This window comes from Symphalangus syndactylus, chromosome 10 (genome assembly GCF_028878055.3).
Source record: "Symphalangus syndactylus isolate Jambi chromosome 10, NHGRI_mSymSyn1-v2.1_pri, whole genome shotgun sequence".
Lineage (NCBI taxonomy): Eukaryota > Metazoa > Chordata > Mammalia > Primates > Hylobatidae > Symphalangus > Symphalangus syndactylus.
The window spans coordinates 110910225-110929274 of record NC_072432.2 but is presented as its reverse complement, the minus strand read 5'-3'; the positions used below and the strand labels follow the sequence as shown (position 1 = coordinate 110929274).

At 36.8% G+C, this 19050-nt stretch overlaps 1 protein-coding gene across 35 annotated transcripts in view; it reads left to right on the top strand.

Annotated features, from left to right (window-relative positions):
• Positions 1–19050, top strand: part of TBC1D5 (TBC1 domain family member 5) — a 598207-nt gene that overhangs the window by 109444 nt on the left and 469713 nt on the right. For 23 of the 35 annotated variants that reach the window (XM_063611375.1, XM_063611384.1, XM_063611393.1 and 20 more), the window contains one exon: positions 11919–11983. The exons of the other annotated variants lie outside the window; for them this stretch is intronic. The gene's annotated coding sequence lies outside the window, so the exon portion shown is untranslated. The remainder of the gene's footprint in view (positions 1–11918; positions 11984–19050) is intronic. 35 annotated transcript variants of the gene reach the window in all.

Genomic DNA, 19050 nt, shown 5'->3' with positions numbered 1-19050 from the left:
TTTTGCCATGTTGGCCAGGACGGTTTCAAACCCCTGACCTCACGTGATCCACCTGCCTTGGCCTCCCAAAGTGGTGGGATTACAGGCGTGAGCCACCGCACCCAGCCTTGACCTTTTAATTGTTCTATCTACATTTATTGCCTTGGTGATTTCATCAATGTTATGTCTTTAAATACCAAAGTGATCAACTTAGCTCTCTTACCTGAACTCCAGGCTTATGATCCATTTAATGTGTTTGACACCTACTTTTAGCTATCTGATTGTCATCTCAAACTCAACATACTAAAAACTGACCTCCTGTTCTTTCTCTTCCAAACATATTTCACCTGTAGTCTTCCCCATCTCTGTTGATAGCAGATCCATCTATTAGCACAGTCAGAAACAGTGGAGTCATCCTTGACTTACATTTTCTACTTGATCATTGTTAAAAGTAAGAAAGCTGCTGAAAGTTGTAGATTTAGTTTATAGTATTGAACTATTTTTGTGATTTTTTTAATTTCTATATCCACATATAAAAAGCATATAATCTACAAGTATCATTTTACTTTCATCCTAATTTTAACTGTTACTTAATTTTTGTGTTTAATTGTATTTGATAGCAGATTCATTTCTTTTTTAAAAATGTTTTAATATTTAATTTTTAGGGGTACATAGTATCTATAGGGTACATGAGATATTTTGATATAGGCATGGAATGTGTAATAATCACATCATGGAAATTGGGTATCCATCCCCTCAGATATTTGTCATTTGTGTTAACAATCCAACTATTCTTTTAAGTATTTTTAAAAGTACAATTAAATTATTATTGACTGTAATCACTCTGTTGTGCTATCAAATACTCAGTCTTTCTCACTTTTTCTAACTTTTTTTTCTTTTTTACCCATTAGCCATCCCCACCTCCCCTCCACTTCTTGCTTCCCTTCCCAGCCTCTGGTAACCATTCTTCTACTTTCTATCTCCATGGGTTCAATTGTTTTGATTTTTAGATCCCACAAATTAGTGAGAACATGTGATATTTGTCTTTCTCTGCCTGACTTATTTCAGTTAACATAATGACCTCCAGTTCCATCCATGTTATTGCAAATGATAGGATCTTATTCTTTTTTTGTGGCTGAATAGTACTCCATTGTTTATATGTACCACATTTTCTTTATTCATTCATCTGTTGATGGAAACTTAGGTTACTTCCAAATCTTGGCTATCATGAACAGTGTTGTAACAAACATGGGAGTGCAGATACCTCTTTGATATACTGATTTCCTCTCTTTTGGGCATATACCCAGCAGTGGGATTGCTGGCTCATATAGTAGCTCAATTTTTAGTTTTTTTGGAGGAATCTCCAAACTGTTCTCCATAGTGGTTGTACTAATTTACATTCCCACTAACAGTGTAGAAATGCTCCCTTACTCCACATTCTCACAAGCATTTGTTATTGCCTGTCTTTTGGCAATAACTATAAGCCATTTTACCTGTGGTGAGATGATACCATATTGTAGTTTTGATATGCATTTCCCTGATGATCAGTTATGTTGAGCACCTTTTCATATTCATATTTTGACTAAAATATTAAACTGCTTTGGAATCAGGATTCAGTGACTCTTGAATTGTGTGAAATAATATTAACTATTCCCAGGAATAGTAAAACACGAAATTTGGAGCTCCTAGAGGGGTTGGGCCATATCTAATAATATGTTGTTGATTGATATCAATTCCTGTAGTATTTATAATTTTATAATTAATTTTTAAATTAAATGTATTGAGAACTATACTGAATTTTTTAAAAAGCATTTATATTTAGTGTGGGAATGATTCTAATCCAAAGTATATTATTCTACACTCTCTTAAGCATAACAAAATGCTGACCTCTTTAAGAGTAACTTGGATTGAAAGATAAAATGCTGCTTACTTCCACATCCTTAGCTCTGTTTTCTCAATGATTAACAGCATTATTATTATTATTTTTCATCTTAAAGGAGAGTCTTAAGTTTTAGCCTAAGTAGAACATTTACCTGTTCTGTGGAAACATATTCTCTGACCTAAATTAGGGTGAGTAGTTGTTTTTTTTTTTTTTTGAGACAGAGTCTCACTGTTGTCGGAGCGGGCTGTAGTGCAATGGTGTGATCTTGGCTTACTGCAACCTCTGCCTCCCAGGTTCCAGCAATTCTCCTGCCTTAGCCTCCCAAATAGCTGGGGTTTATAGGCATGCACCACCACACCTAGCTAATTTTTGTATTTTTTAGTAGAGACGAGATTTCACCATGTTGGCCAGGCTGGTCTCGAACTCCTGACCTCAGGTGATCCACTCGCCTTGGCCTCCCGAAGTGCTGGGATTACAGGCATGGGTCACCCTGCCCGGCCGGGTGAGTAGTTTTTTTAAATGCTTAGATAATGGATATTTCAGGAAGGTGTATTAAACCTTTTCTTATTTTGTTTCTTTTTGAATTGTTATTGCAGATGGTGAAACATGTCATTAGGAAGAAGGAAAGAAAGAATACAGATAGAATAAAAGAAATTAATTATGTTAATACTTGGAATAAAGTTATAATTGTTGGGGAAAAAGGGTGTATTATCACTATAGGCATACCTCAGAGAGATTGCAGGTTCAGTTCCAGGCCACCACAGTAAAGCAAAGATCAAAATAAAGTGAGTCACATGAATTTTTTGGTTTCTCAGTGCATATAAAAATCATGTTTACACTATATTATGGTATATAAATGTATAATAGCATTATGTCTAAAAAACAACGTACATACCTTAATTTAAAAAAAGAAACCTTCATGCTAAAAACTGTGAACAATCATCTCAGCCTTTAGTGAGTTGTAATCTTTTTGCTGGTCGTAGGTCAGTCAGTGTGGATGGCTGCTGACTGATCAGGGTGGTGGTTGCTGAAGGTTGGCTCATCTGTAGTAATTTCTTAAAATAAGACAGCAGTGCAATTTGCCATATCGGTTGACTCTTCCTTTCATGAAAGGTTTCTCTGTAGCATGTGATTAGGCTTGATAGCATTTTACCCACAATAGAACTACTTCTTTCAAAATTGAGTTTAGTTCTCTCAAACTCTGCTACTGCTTTATCAACTGATTTTATGGAATATTCTAGATCCTTTGTTGTCATTTCAACAGTGTTCACAGCATCTTTACAATGAGCAGGTTCCATCTCAAGAAACTACTTTTTTGCTCATCCATAAGAAGCAACTTCTAATCCAGTCACACTTTATCATAAAATTTCAGCAATTAATGTCTTACCTTCAGGTTCCACTTCTAATTCTTGTTTTGTGGCTGTTTCCACCCTGCCTGCAGTTCTTCACAGAAATATTGAAAACTCCTTCAAGTCATCTGTGAGGGTTCAAATAATCTTTTTCCAAACTCCTGTTAATATTGATATTTTGACTTCCTCCCGTGAATCATGATAATATTTTTTGTGGGATTTAGAATGATGAATCCTTTCCAGAAGGTTTCAATTGACTTTGCCCAGATTCATCAGAATAATCACTGTTTATGGCAGCAATAGCTTTAAAAAATGTATTTTTTAAATAATAAGTCTTGAAAGTCAGAATTACTTCTTGACCCATGGGCTGCAGAATGGATATTATATTAGCAAGCATGAAAGCAACGTTAATCTCCTTGTACATCTTCACCAGAGCTCTTGGGTGGCCAGGCACAGTGTCAGTGAGCAGCAGTATTTTGAAAGGGATCTTTTTTTCTGAGCAGTAGGTCCACAGTGGGCTTAAAATATTCATTAAACCACACTGCAGACAGATGTGCTGTCATCCAGGCATTTGTTGTTCCTTTTCTAGAGCACAGAGTAGACTTAGCATAACTCTTAAGAGCCTAACATTTACCAAATGGTCAATCAACATTGGCTTTAAAGTCACCAACTGCATTAGACCATAACAGGATAGTCAACCTGTCCTTTGAAGCTTTGAAGCCAGGCACTGATTTCTCCTGTCTAGCTATGAAAGTCCTAAATGGCATCTTCTTCTAATACATTGAAAGAAGATACTGTATATTGTTTCATCTACGTTGAATATCTGTTACTTAATGTAGCCACCTTCATCAGTTATCTTAATTATTCTGGGTAACTTGCTGCAGTTACTATATAAGTACTTCCTTCACTTTGCACTTTAATGTTATAGAGAAGGCTTCTTTTTTTAAACCGTAGGAATCAATGTCTGCTGGCTTCTAACTTTTCTTCTGCAGCTTTCTCACTACTGTCTCTTATCTTCATGGAATTGAAGAGAATTAGGGCCTTTCTCTGGATTAGACTTTGGTTTAAGGGGATGTTGTGGCTGTTTTGATGTTCTGTTTAGACCACACACTCTTTCTTCATATTGGCACTAAGGCTATTTTACTTTCTTAACATTCATGTGTTCATTGGAATAGCACTTTTAATTTTCTTTAGAACTTTTCCTTTGCATTTGCAACTTGGCTTTTTGGTTCAGGAGGCCTAACTTTTTTTTTTTTTGAGACAGAGTCTCACTCAGTCACCCAGGCTAGAGTGCAGTGGCGCCATCTCGGCTCACTGCAAGCTCCGCCTCCTGGGTTCACACCATTCTCCTGCCTCATCCTCCTGAGTAGCTGGGACTACAGACGCCCGCCACCACACCCGGCTAATTTTTTTTTTTTTTTTGTATTTTTAGTAGAGACGGGGTTTCACCATGTTAGCCAGGATGGTCTCGATCTCCTGACCTCGTGATCCGCCCATCTCGGCCTCCCAAAGTGCTGGGATTACAGGCGTAAGCCACCGTGCCCAGCCTGGGAGTCCTAACTTTTGGCCTGTCTTGGCTCTCAATAAAAGTAGCTTTTTATTTCAAATGACAGGCATACGACTCTTTCTTTCAATTGAACACTAAGAGGCCGTTGTAAGGCCATTAATTGACCTAATTTCAGTATTGTCATATCTCAGGGAATAGGGAGGCCTGAGGAGAGAAGGGGAGAGATGGCAGAATGGCTGATCTGTGGAGCAGTCAGAACACATTCATTGATTAAGTTATCTGCCTCACTGGGTGTGGTTTGTGCTGCCCCAACATAATTATAATAGTAACATCAAAGGCCACTGATCACAGTTCACCATAGCAGATATGATAATAATTAAAAAATTTGAAATATTGTGAGAATTATGATAATGTGACATAGAGACATAAAGTGAGCACATACTGTTGGAAAAAATATCGTATCGCACTTATATATGATAGACTTGCTCAACACAGGGTTACCACAAACATACATTTGTAAAAAAATGCAGTATCTGCAAAGCACAATAAAACAAAGCTCAATAAAAGTAGGTATGCCTGTATTTGCAGCTTGCTTATGGAGTTTAATTCTTTTTAGGAAATTAGTTAACAACTGAAAAATGACTTGGTTGAAAACTTCCTCCTCTTAAGGTAAAAGTTTGCATTCTGTATTGGGGAAACTGATTTCGTGTCAAAAACGTGCTAGTTAGTTGTGTGTGGGTATTGTGCTGAGTAGGGTGATCATGAGCCCAGTTTTCTTGGTACAGTTCCTCTGTTTGCCTGTCATCCTGCCTTATTTTTAGTCCTCATGTATTAGTTTTTTGTAATTTCTGTACAAATTATCACAAATTTAATGGTTTAAAACAACACAAGTTTTTAATTCTACAGTTCTGTAGGTCAGAAGTCCAGTATGAGATGTAGCATGCTGAAGTTCAAATGTCAGAAAATCCGTTTCCTGTGTATTCAGTTTTTTGGCAAAATTCAGTTCCTTGTGATTGTAGGACCCAGGTCCCCATTTTCTTGTTGCCTGTCCACTCAAGGCTGTTCCTAGCTTCTTTTGGGGGCCTATTATTTATGTATAAATGTGCCACATGTTTTGTAATATGACTGCTTACATCACTGTTTAACTTCTTTCTCACTAAAGCTTGTTTTTCTCACATTCCTCAGTGTTTAGTAGTAAAGTAACTAGTGAGTCCTGAGTTTGTAGCATCTAAATTTGTATTGCTGCTTGTGCTTGACTCTGTCCTTACACTGTTACAGGTGAAGAAGAGGAATTAAGACAGATTTTTTTTCTCCCTCTACCTTTAGACTTTATTTTATACTAAAGAATTAACTGGGCATTACATTTATTTAAACAGCTGTTACAGAAACAAATAATTCTACTAGCACAGCTGCCTTTTAATAAAGTATTTGAATGTTTTAATTTCATTTTTTTGAAATTTTTAATTAGATTATACTACATTAATCAAAGACAACAATTATGTATTTTATGTGTATCTAATGGCTAAATTACCATTTATGTCTACTCTTCAACTTAAATTTGTAGTCTGGAATTTCCCCAAAGCACAGAATATGATTTGTATTCAAATGGATTAACTTGTTCTTTGGACAGCCTAAAAAAAGACCAATTGATGATTTTCTATTCTATATTTTATTTTAATAAGCTAAATAGATATTTGATACTTGCTAATATATACACACTTGTGTCCTTAATTTAATAATCCATCTGCATTTAGATTTAGTAATGCGTAAGATAAAACTAATGCTACATACCTCTAAAGTTAATTTCTTTCTTTTCAGTTTACAATGCCAGTTTTACACTCCACGTGCTGTCAGTGAAAATGTAGGCGGCAGACACACCACATATTTATTATCACTGAGTTCACTATATCATACAGGAAAAGTATATTAACATGCCATACAGAAAATCTAACACACATAAACAACCACTTAGCATTTTTAAGAACACATCTGACTTATTGGTTAGCTTAAATATCTTTTAGTGGAGTTAGACACCCACGTACAGTGAGTACATTCATATAAGTTATCCTAACAATTCCTTGTGCTGATGAATGAGCATCTCTCTTCTTTAAGTATGATGGTAAAGATTATACATTATAAAGCTTTAACCTTTCCATTGGAATTCTAAATCTTGATACAATTAAACCATTCCCAGGGTTCTTCAGATAAAGTTACACTCTGGAAAACGTTTTTCTAAAGCCTTATTTTACATTTAAATTTATGTTTCATGTTGGGTCTCTTTTCTTGAAGTTTATGTTGTTATTTTCTGTTTTAGGCCCATGGTGAAGTCGGGGGAGGGGGTGGGGACTTTTCCTGATTTCTGTTTTCCCTGTGAATTCTATGTTCTTCTGTAGGCTCCACTATGCAAATTGGGTGTGTGTATTTTTTTTTTTTTTTTCCTAAGACAGAGTTTCACTCTTGTTGCCCAGGCTGGAGTGCAGTGGTGTGATCTTGGCTTCACTGCAGCCTCCACCTCCTGGGTTCTAGCAATTCCCCTGCCTGGCCTCTGAAGTAGCTGGGATTACAGGCATCCACCTCCACACCTGGCTAATTTTTTGTATTTTTAGTAGAGAAGGGGTTTCGCCATGTTGGCCAGGCTGGTCTCAAACTCCTAGTCTCAGGTAATCCACCCTCCTTAGCCTTCCAAAGTGCTGGGATTATAGGCGTGAGCCACCACGCCCAGCTGAGTGTGTGTATTTTTAAAAATAGGTACAATACTTGTTAGATTTTTTTCTCATTGTAATATTTTATAGCATTTAAGAAATATAAAAATACAGTGTATGGTTTATATGGATACTGGCCTAAACTTGAGAGAGTAGTAGTAAGAGCTAATGCAGATGTGAAAAAATATGAAAGTGAATATAATTGATATATAAAGCATAAAAAGCACATGAAAGTGTTTTTCTTTTAATCTTGTATGGGCATTTACTTTGCATGCTGTATGGACTGAAGACTTTTTAAAAGGAAAATGTCCTAGCTTTTTCTTTTAGTGAAACAAAACAATAAGAAATTATATGTTTAAAAGTTTTTGTTTCCTCAGATATTTAGTTTTTGTCTCTTGTTTATATCCTAACATAGCCTCTCTCTCTCTCAAAAAAAAAAAACCCAGAATATTTAAAAATTATTCTTCCTTGCAGTACATTCAAAGACCCTGCTTGTTTAACAATGTTGGGTAAAGTTTTTGCAAGCACTCTCTTTATGGGCCTGTGTTCTCCTTTTTTGAGTTATTCCTTCTATACTGGAACTATCTTATATAGTCATTCCATTTTATTTGACTTTAGTTAATTTCCTCAGGTGTATTTATAGATTTTGTTAGTGTAGTATAATTTTCAGTCTCTGCTCTTTATTCTTCCCTTCCTTTTCAAGATTTTAAACTATTACATATTCACAGAGAACTGTAAAATTTATAGCTCTACATTTAACCTCATTTTTATGTTTCCATCTCTCTGTCCCCTCACAGTGAATGTCTGGAACTGGAATCGTCTTGCCACTGATATGTGCGCTCCAGTCAGATCCAGCCATTCTTTGTTCCCTCCTGTTATCCTTTAGGCTCTTTATCTTAGATCTAAGAATTCCTAGTCTTGTTCTCTCTTACCCATTATATCTCATTAGTCAATGTATTGTCTTAGTAGTTTTTGCTCCTGCCAGTTCTATACCATTCTTAAAAGCCTAGATGACTCCTCTGCAGCCTTATTCCTGGAATATTTTAGAAGTCTCTTAATTTGTATCCCTGCTGTCCTCAAATCTGTCCTATGCATTGCTGTCAGATTAATCTTCCTAAAGCATTGCTTTTACCCAGACAATCTCCTGCTTAGGAACCTTCATTGGCCCCACTTTGCCTAAAGATTGAAATTTTGACTTTCCAGCCTGCTATTTGAGGTTCTCTCATAAATTTGTCCTAGTTTTTTCCTCCACTGGCCAGTAACAAAATGCTTTCATTTTTGTCAGGATGGTCCCAACATACTGAGAATATTTTTACATTGGCATATCCTTCTTCATTTCTGAGTGTTTATGTCTTTTCTGCATTTTACTCTATGATGGCCTTCCTACTTTTGTTGTTTTGTCCACCTAAAGCTTAACATACTTTTTTCCAACTTGCAGCTCTTGTCTTGCCCCCTCTGTGAAGTCTTTCTGCGGTGGTTCTACTGTGATTTCACCATCTTCTGAATTCCTGTTTTGCTTTATTGCTACTCACAAAGCACTTCCTGTTTAGTATTTTGTACTATTACTTGCTTTTGTTTTTTACTTGGGTCTAGGTCCTATGTTGCTGACTGGATTTTAAGTGTTAAGAAAGCAGGGACCATGTTATATTTCTTTGAATCTCTCTTAGCCATGTACAGTTCATTACAAATGCCCACTTATTTTTTTCCCATAAATCTTAATTGGTTGCCTACACTCAAGCACCACTGATTAAAAAGTTAAAACAAGAAAGGGTATGGACTCAGCTTTCATGGACTTTATGTTCTGGAAGAGAGAGAAAGATGCTGTACAGCTAATTTCATAATTACCTACTTAGCTATAGTTGAAGAATGTGGTTTGTCATTTTTTTTGACAATCAGAAAACCTAGAAAATTGCCTTCTTTTTTCCCCTCTGCTGTCATTGGTATTTATAATTTTTCTTACCTCACAAATAAATTTTGATAGGGTAAATTATTCTTGAAAGTGTAGGTCTTCAAATGGTCCAACTTAATTATTTTCTTCTAAATACACATAATGCTATATATCTGGGTGAATTCAGTAGACAACATAATGGAAAGAATGATTAATAGGTGCCCGACATTAAAATAATTATAGTAAATTTTATGTCATTTATGTGATACGTAAACTCATGTGAAATAGTTAAAAGATAATGAAAATAATTCCAAAAGGAAGATTTTCTAAACTCAATTAGGAATTTTTAGTTAATATACTAAAGCTGTCTTCTGTAGGAGAATAAGATTAGATTAAAAGTAGATATGTTATGCTTAGATATGTTATTTTTTTGCTTCAGGTGTTTTTATCTAGTGGCTTGAACAGTGTCATGTACTTCATAGGCATGATTTTTTGAGGTTGTAATAACCATAGAAAGTTAATGTTGAGGCTGGGCGCAGTGGCTCACGCCTGTAATCCCAGCACTTTGGGAGGCCGAGGTGGGTGGATCACGAGGTCAGGAGATCGAGACCATCCTGGCTAACACGGTGAAACCCCGTCTCTACTAAAAATACAAAAAATTAGCCGGGCGTAGTAATGGGCGCCTGTAGTCCCAGCTGCTTGGGAGGCTGAGGCAGGAGAACGGCGTGAACCCGGGAGGCGGAGCTTGCAGTGAGCTGAGATTGCGCCACTGCACTGCAGCCTGGGCGACAGAGCGAGACTCTGCTCAAAAAAAAAAAGAAAAAAAAAAAAAGAAGAAAGTTAATGTTGAAAAAATGGCAAAATATACAGTGAAACTAAAAATTATTGTATTTGCAAATATAAAAACAATTTACATAAATGTTATAGTTAGGAACATTATGAATGTAAATATGCCTTTTGTATTCTCAGTCTTGTAATGCCATTCTTTGTCCAGTTGGAGATGAAGAGTGATGTTGAGATGGGTGTTTAACCTATTTTAACAGCGTTAAAAAAATTAAGTATCGTTGATGTAAATATGAGAAGGGAAGAGAATATTTATCTCCATTAAGTGACATAAAAAACCATGGTAAGAATAACAGGCAGTGGGTATGCCCTAAGTAGTAAAATCCCTGAATTCAGATGCGAATTATAAGCACAATGACACTTGCCCCCTACATACTTACATGTATATTTTCTTTAGTCAAAGTGTAATTCAGAGTTCTTGAAGTGCTGAATATGGCCTTTGTTTTTTCATTTACCTTTAGCACACATATTAAAAAAAAAATAAGACACTTCTGCTGGACTGTGATTTTGATGGATATAGGTGGAATATTAAACCAAATGCTATGAAGATAAATTCAAATGTTTGCTCTCGGATTGTCTTTGTTGTGTGTCTTCCCTGCTTCTTACTATTAAAAAACAAATGTTTAGTAGTAAAGGTAAAATTACTTAAACATATTTGAGCACATTTTACTTGCTTCCGGTGGTTTACCAAGGACTTTAAGGCTTAGATTGTGAAAGGATGTATTAATACTGCTATTAAGAGTATATTTGTTTAGATTATTATGGACTTTAAATTTTATTTTAGACGTTCTCTCTGGCATCTTGTCATAAAAGTTATGTGTTGTTTTACTTCATTAGCAGTTTTAACATTTTTAAGTATCTGAGAAGAAAAACTTCTCTGCATTTTGAACAGGGTCTTTCATTGGTGGTTTTGTAACATGTTCTTCAGTTGTTGAGAGGTGTATATAGTACAGATACCCTGTTCTTAGAAAGTAATGGGTTTTTAAGTTGTAGAGTAGTAGGAAAAGTCTAATAGACTTAAATTATTTTAAAAACTTTGTTTTTAGAAATAGAAGAAAGCCTTTTGTAATCTTGCTATTTTTTTGTTCTTAGGTATGCCTTTTATTTAGCTTTTAGTAACTTGTAATTTAAGATCATAGTTATTAGGTGTATTTCTGCATTTTATATATCACTCCCAGATGCTACAGTATTAGTTTTTATCACTGCATATTTTATGAAATGTCAGCCTTCTGTTGGCTGTTCATGCAGCATTGTTAGTGATCAAAGACACAACATAAAGGAGAGGAATCTAAACAGTTGGCTTATCTTTGTCTTTCGTTGTGACAAAAATACTCTAAAATTACTTAATTATAAAAAGTCAAATAAAGGCATCATGTAACATGCAAAGAAATAAGCATCTTTGTGTTTTAGTGAAATAAAATCTCAGTGTTTAATATCAAGAAACATAAAGAGAATTAGTATCTAATTTTACAGTTTTCCTTGTTAAGGAATGAGGGTAATATGTCTTGTGTAATTTTGTAATACTTTGCTAAATGACAGTGCTGTGCCTAGGAAAAGCCACACAGTGTTTGACATCATAAGAGGTATAAGAAGTATAAACCCTTAATTTTGTTACACAAAATACATTCTAGAAAAGTGGTTATTAGCTTTAGTATGTACATTAAGTTGTATATGAATCAATTTATTAAAATATTTTCTTGAATTGATCTACTTTGTATTTAAAAACTGTTTCATAGATTTAAAGATCCTTTTTTTTTCTTTATTTCAGTGATATCAGTATCAAGATAAAAGTTTGGAATGGGAGAAAAATTCTCAAAGCCTGAAAGAAAATCTGTAAGAATAAAATTCTTGAATGATTTTGATGAGCTGTTGTGTATGCCCAACACAGCAGTTGGTTTAATCAATTTTATGTTTTGGGATGGTTTTATTAAAATGAGCTGCTGCTTTCAGTAAATCATTGAGAAAGATGCTGGCTTTATACATGTCTTTTTTGGTTGGGGGCAGGGCCTACAATTGCAGCCTTGTAAGTCAGTAAAATTGGAGACAGTTCCTGGCTGCCATGAAAGTCACTGTGTTTCTGTGTTGGTATGGGTTTTTGGAAAGACAGGTAGAACAAAGATTTAGACTAAAAATGATTTTAGATAATTGTACTTTTATGGCTCTCTACAGGAAACTGCCATTTCTAGTAAAACATAATCATCAGCAGATAATAGGGATTTAAGTGTATCTTCAGTTTTTGTGTACAGTTGCTGTGTTAATGAAAGTTAATTGTTTTCCGATGGAAGAATTAATCTTTGGAAAGTAGTTTGAAAGACATAGCCATTGGATATGAGTTAGAGGCCTCAACATTTTGTCCTGATACGCATTATACACTTACTATCCAAACTATGGTCTGTACATAGACAGTATTGGTGTTACCTGAGAGCTTCCTAGATATGCAGAATCTCAGGCCTAACCCCATACCTACTAAATCAGAATCTGTGTTTCATCAAAATTTCTAGGTCATTCATATGAAGATTAAACTCTGAGAAGCACTGCCATAATTCAGACCTCTCATTTTCTCTGTGTGTATGTGTGTTTTAATTGTGGGGTGCTCATAGTGGAGTTGGTTATCCGTAGTTCAAGAATTGGGAGAGGAAGTGGAAACTCACACCAGAGTTTTAGTGGGGGCCCAGGAGTAGACAGATAGTTAATTTAGAGCTCATAGGCTTTTGGTCTTTAAGCAATTGCAATTTGAATCAGTAGCTACTTTGTATATTATGTAGAAAGCTTCATGTCACCTTGGTAGTATTAACCAGGTGTTTTCTTTTGGCCATGGCAGTATCTTCTTATGTTCACAGATACTTAAGATGTTTTCTGCCAGTCATAGTGTAGTAAACATTTCCAAAGTGTGTTCTATGGTATATTTTTTCCAGGAGATGCTTGGAGTGTAAAGATCCCATGGTCATATAAATCCGGAAAGCACTGAATACTTTGTTTCCCATGAGAGAATCCCATTATATGTTGATGTATTAAAAGACCTGAGAACCTGGTGTAACTTAGTTCAGTTCAGTATTTCCCAAATTTACTTGACTATAGCATCCTTTTTTATTTTGAGAAAAAAAAAAATCTTAATTTTTTTCCTTTAACATGTGCACAAACTGACTTCTTCCCACATTGATTTATCTTACTCAAAATAAGAGATATGGACAACTTCTGAAATTGTGATGTTATGCCACATAAAACATACTTTCTAATATTGCTAACATAAATGGTACTGATAAGACTCTTGTGTACTGAAGGGGCTAAACATGCAGACATTTTTGAGGATTGGAGTAACTGAGAAGTCATTTAGAACAGGGGTCCCCAAACCCCTGGTCATGGCCTGGGACTGGTCCATGGCCTGTTAGGAATGGGGCCACACAGCAAGAGGTGAATGGTGAGTAGGATCAGCAGCAGCATTAGATTCTCATGGGTGTGCAAACCCTGTTATGAATTGTGTATGCGAGGGATCCATGTTGCTCATTCCTTATGAGAATCTAATGCCTGATGATCTGAGGTGTAACAGTTTGATTTCGAAACCATCTCTCCCCAGCTCCCTCCCCATTCATGGAAAAACTGTCTTTCACAAAGCCAGTCCTTGGTGCCAAAAAGGTTGGTGACTGCTTAATTAGAAAGTGAGCATAGAACTTATCCCAATCAGATTTGATGGATGAATGAAAGGGAGAAAATTGACTGTTCTTAGTGTTTGCTGGGAAGAGGAAAACCATGAGCAATGGAATAAATTAAACATTTCAGTTGAATAAATGTTTACCAAATTGCGAATAAAGAATAGGCTTTGTACTTGGCCTTGGGCAAACAATAGTGAAAAATATACAGTATGCCCTCTAGTTGCTTATTGGAGTGAGCATAGTACATTCTGATAAATGTACAAGAGCTAGAATCCAGAACATAGAATTTTCCTTGTGGATTTGTTTAAAAAAAAAAAAAAAGTTGGCCAGAATACTATATCATGGAGTGCTAGAGACGTATACAAGTGTAGTGATAGATGTCTCTGGTTAGGGGAAACAGAGGAAAGGACAGTTATGGGACAGAATTTCAAAAGGTAAGATTGGGAAGACCAAACAGCTTTAGAAGTCATTGAGCTTTTGCTACTCAAATTGCCCAGGTTTGGTTAGTTGAAGTGCATGACAGTCCTCCATCACATATTTCAGTGCTTCCTTAATTTCTGACAAAAGAAGTTGTTGCAGGATTATCTTTTACCTGTTCTGCCCCAGCTTTGGAAGCAGCCATTTCTCTGAGGAGCTCTGACTGTTTTTAGTGGGGAATAATATTAGCGAACAAGATCTTGGCACTAGTGTGTTGATTGCTACTGGGTCTTGGCTTTTAGGCCCTTTTAGAGGACAGAGGTAGGAAATATATAAGCTTTATGTATACATATGCATCTACATTTATACATATATACACAAATGCATATTGAAAAACATACATGGACACATACATCTGCATTTTTTTTTTTATTTAGAGATACACCAGTTTCTCTAATTCTAATCCGTCCACGCAGGTTTCTTTCTTGCTTGCTTCTCATATTTATATGTCCGTCTTTCACAGTGAGAACCTTGGCTTCCAGCAGTATCAACACATTTACTTTTTTATTCAACTAAATAATAGATCTAAAACAGTTTCAAGATTGGTTAATCATATAAGAAACAAACATACCAAAAAAAGTTTGAAATTTGTTTTAAGTTCTCCCTCCTTTTCGTACTCATTCCTGTGGGTATGTAACCAAATACAGTTCTCATAATTACTTAGTTCTTTCTTTATTATTCCTTGAGTGTGGTTATGATATTAATTTGAAATATAGTTCACTTGTATTAGTTTTTGTTCAGCTTTTGTGCCCCCTTTCTTTACATCCTTGTCGATTTAATTTTTTGAATATATAGGAAATTATTTACCTTTCCAAAAAATAAAACTGTACAAAAAGGTATACTCAGAAAATTGTCACTCCTTCCTCCCCATTCCACCCCATACTTTGTAGGAAACCAATTGTATTGTTTTCTGGGCTTTACTCATTTTTATAAAGATAACGCAGAGATATTTATGTTTTCTTATTTTTCTTGTTTTTACCTAAAAAGTAGCGTATATGTTCTTTTGCAGTTCACTTTTTTCATGTATCAGTATCTCTTGGAAATTACCTCATTTAAGTTTGTAGAGATTTTCCTCATTCGTTTTTGCAGGTGCTTACTACTTTGTGTGTGCCGTAGTTTATTCAACCAATCTCTTATGCTTGCGCATTTAAGTAGTTTCCACTATTTTACAATTACAAATATGCTGCAATGATACTTACTTTCATAGTTTTACAGGTGTATCTTCACGGCAAATTCCTAGAAATGGGATTGCTGGTTGAAGGGGCAAATACTAAGCCCGGTGCAGTGGCTTGCCCCTGTAATCCCAGCTACTTGAGAGGATCCCCAGAGCCCAGGAGTTCAAGGCTGCAGTGAGCTATTATACTCCAATCTGGGTGACAGAGTGAGACTTTGTTGCTAACAACAACAACAACGAAAAGGTTCAAAGGGCAAATACTTACATAGTTTTATTAGAATATTGCCCAGTTCCCTGCATGGGGGCTGTAACATTTTGCCTTCCCTGCTGCAGTCTATGAGAGTGCCTGCTTCCCTACAGCCTTGCAAACAGAGTGCATGGTGAAACTTCCATTTTTGCCAAGTGATAGGTGAGAAATGGAATTTTGGGTACATTTAATTTGCATTCATCTTTTATGTGCAGAGTTGAATGTCTTTTCATATGTTTAAGAGCCACTTTCCATAGGATATTTGGGCTTTCCCCCCTCAGTTTTAGGAGTTCTTTGTAGGGATATTAGGCATTTATCCTGTGATATATGTTGCAAATGTTTCCATCCAGTTCGTTACCTGTTTTTTGATGTTGCTTCTGATGTATTTTTGTCCTGCAAAATTTTATGTCTGTACTTCAGTTCTATTGAGAAAGCCTTTTCTTTTATGAATGCTTAGTTTATAGGAGGAATCCCTCTCTCCTGCTCCCTGCACTTTTAAAAAGTACTTGTAGTTTTCTTACGATTAGATCTCTGATCTATTTGCAGTTTATTTTTATGTATGATGTGAGAAACGTTGAATTTTATCTTTTTTTCTCGTCTATTGTTTAAAATGACTATAACTGTGCTAATGATTTGTTATATCGCCTTTACAGATACTAGATTTCTATCTGTAATGGAATTTATTTCTGGATTTTCTGTTCATTTGCACTGTTCTGCCTGTTCAATGTAGCAGTCCTACACTGTTTTCATTATAGCAGCTTTATAGTACGTTTTAATGCCTGTAGTATGTGTTAATGAGATAGTCCCCTCATATCTATTTATTTTCAGTGTTTCCCAGTTTTTCTTGAACTTTTTCCATTGAACTTCAGTATCAACTTGTCTAACTCCATAAAAAGCTTTATGATTTGTAAGTTTGTGACCTATTAATGTTGAGATGTTCTAACCAAGGACAGGGTATTTCTTTTCAGTTGTACAGTCCTATTTTTCTATGTTTTAAGAATGTTTATTTTTCTTTATGTAGGTTTTGAACATTTCTGTTTATTCCTAAATATTTTACTTTTTAAAATTACTATTAAAAAGGGGCTTTCTGAAAAAAGTTCCGTTCCAAGATGGCGAATAGGAACAGCTCTGGTCTGCAGCTCCCAGTGTGATCAATGCAGAAGATGGGTGATATCTGCATTTCCAACTGAGGTACCTGGTTCATCTCATTGGGACTGGTTGGACAGTGGGTGCAGCCCATGGAGGGTGAGCTGAAGCAAGGCGGGGCATCGCCTCAACTGGAAAGTGCAAGGGGTCGAGGATTTCCCTTTCTTAGCCAAGGGAAGCCGTGACAGACTATACCTGGAAAAACGGGACACTCCCACCCAAATACTGTGCTTTTCCCATGGCCTTAGCAATCAGCAGACCAGGAGATTCTCTCCCATTCCTGGCTCAGCAGGTCCCACGCCCATGGAGCCTTGGTCACTGCTAGCACTGCACAGCAGTCTGAGATCTAACGAGGCTGCAGCCTGGCTGGGGGAGGGGCGTCCACCATTGCTGAGGCTTAAGTAGGAAAACAAAGCAGCCGGGAAGCTTGAACTGGGTGGAGCCCACTGCAGCTCAGCAAGGTCTACTGCCTGTATAGACTCCACCTCTGTGGGGAGGGCATAGCTGAAGAAAAGGCAGCAGAAACTGCTGCAGACTTAAACGTCCCTGTCTGACAGCTCTGAAGAGAGCAGTGGTTCTCCCAGCACAACGTTTAAGCTCTGAGAATGGACAGACTGCCTACTCAAGTGGGTCCCTGACCCCCGTGTAGCCTAACTGGGAGACATCTCCCAGTATGGGCCGACAGACACCTCATACAGGTGGGTGCCCCTCTGGGATGAAGCTTCCAGAGGAAGGATCAGGCAGCAATATTTGCTGTTCTGCAGCCTCTGCTGGTGATACGCAGGCAAACAGGGTCTGGAGTGGACCTCCAGCAAACTCCAACAGACCTGCAGCTAAGGGACCTGACTGTTAGAAGGAAAACTAACAAACAGAGAGGAATAGCATCAACACCAACAAAAAGGACATCTACACCAAAACCCCATCTGCAGGTCACCAACATCAAAGACCAAAAGGTAGATAAAACCACAAAGATGGGGAGAAACCAGAGCAGAAAAGCTGAAAGTTCTAAAAACTGGAGCGCCTGTTCTCCTCCAAAACATCACAGCTCTTTGCCAGCAACAGAATAAAGCTGTACGGAGGAAGACTTTGATGAGTTGACAGAAGTAGGCTTCAGAAGGTCAGTAATGACAAACTTCTTTGAGCTAAAGGAGCATGTTCTAACACATCGCAAGGAAGCTAAAAACCTTGAAAAAAGGTTAGACGAATGGCTAACTAGAATAAACAGCATAGAGAAGACCTTAAATGACCTGATAGAGCTGAAAACCATGGCACGAGAACTTCGTGATGCATGCACAAGCTTCGGTAGCCGATTTGATCAAGTGGAAGAAAGGGTATCAGTGATTAAAGATCAAATTAGTGAAATAAAGCAAAAAGACAAGTTTAGAGAAAAAAAGAGTAAAAAGAAGCAAATGAAGCCCCCAAGAAATATGGGACTGTGTGCAAAGACCAAATCTACGTTTGATTGGTGTTCCTGAAGCTGACGTGGAGAATGGACCCAAGTTGTAAAACAGTCTTCAGGATGTTATCCAGGAGAACTTCCCCAACCTAGCAAGGCAGGCCAACAATCAAATTCAGGAAATACAGAGAACACCACAAAGATACTCCTTGGAAAAATTCTCAAGAAGAGCAACCCCAAGACGCATAATTGTCAGATTCATCAAGGTTGAAATGAAGGAAAAAATGTTAAGGGCAGTCAGACAGAAACGTCAAGTTACCCACAAAGGGAAGCCTATCAGACTAACAGCAGATCTCTAGGCAGAAACCCTACAAGCCAGAAGAGAGCGGGAGCCAATATTCAACATTCTTAAAGAATTTTCAACCCAGAATTTCATATCCAGCCAAACTAAGCTTCATAAGTGAAGGAGAAATAAAATCCTTCACAACTAAGTGCTGAGAGATTTTGTCACCACCAGGCCTGCCTTACAAGAGCTCCTGAAGGAAGTAGTAAACATGGAAAGAAACAGCGGTACAAGCCACTGCAAAAACCTGCCAAATTGTAAAAACCATCGATGCTGTGAAGAAACTGCATCAATTAATGGGCAAAATAACCAGTGAACATCATAATGACAGGATCAAATTCACACATAACAATATTAACCTTAAATGTAAATGGGCTAAATGCCCCAATTAAAAGACACAGACTGGCAAATTGGATAAAGAGTCAAGAACCCATCACTGGACTGTATTCAGGAGACCCCTCTCACAT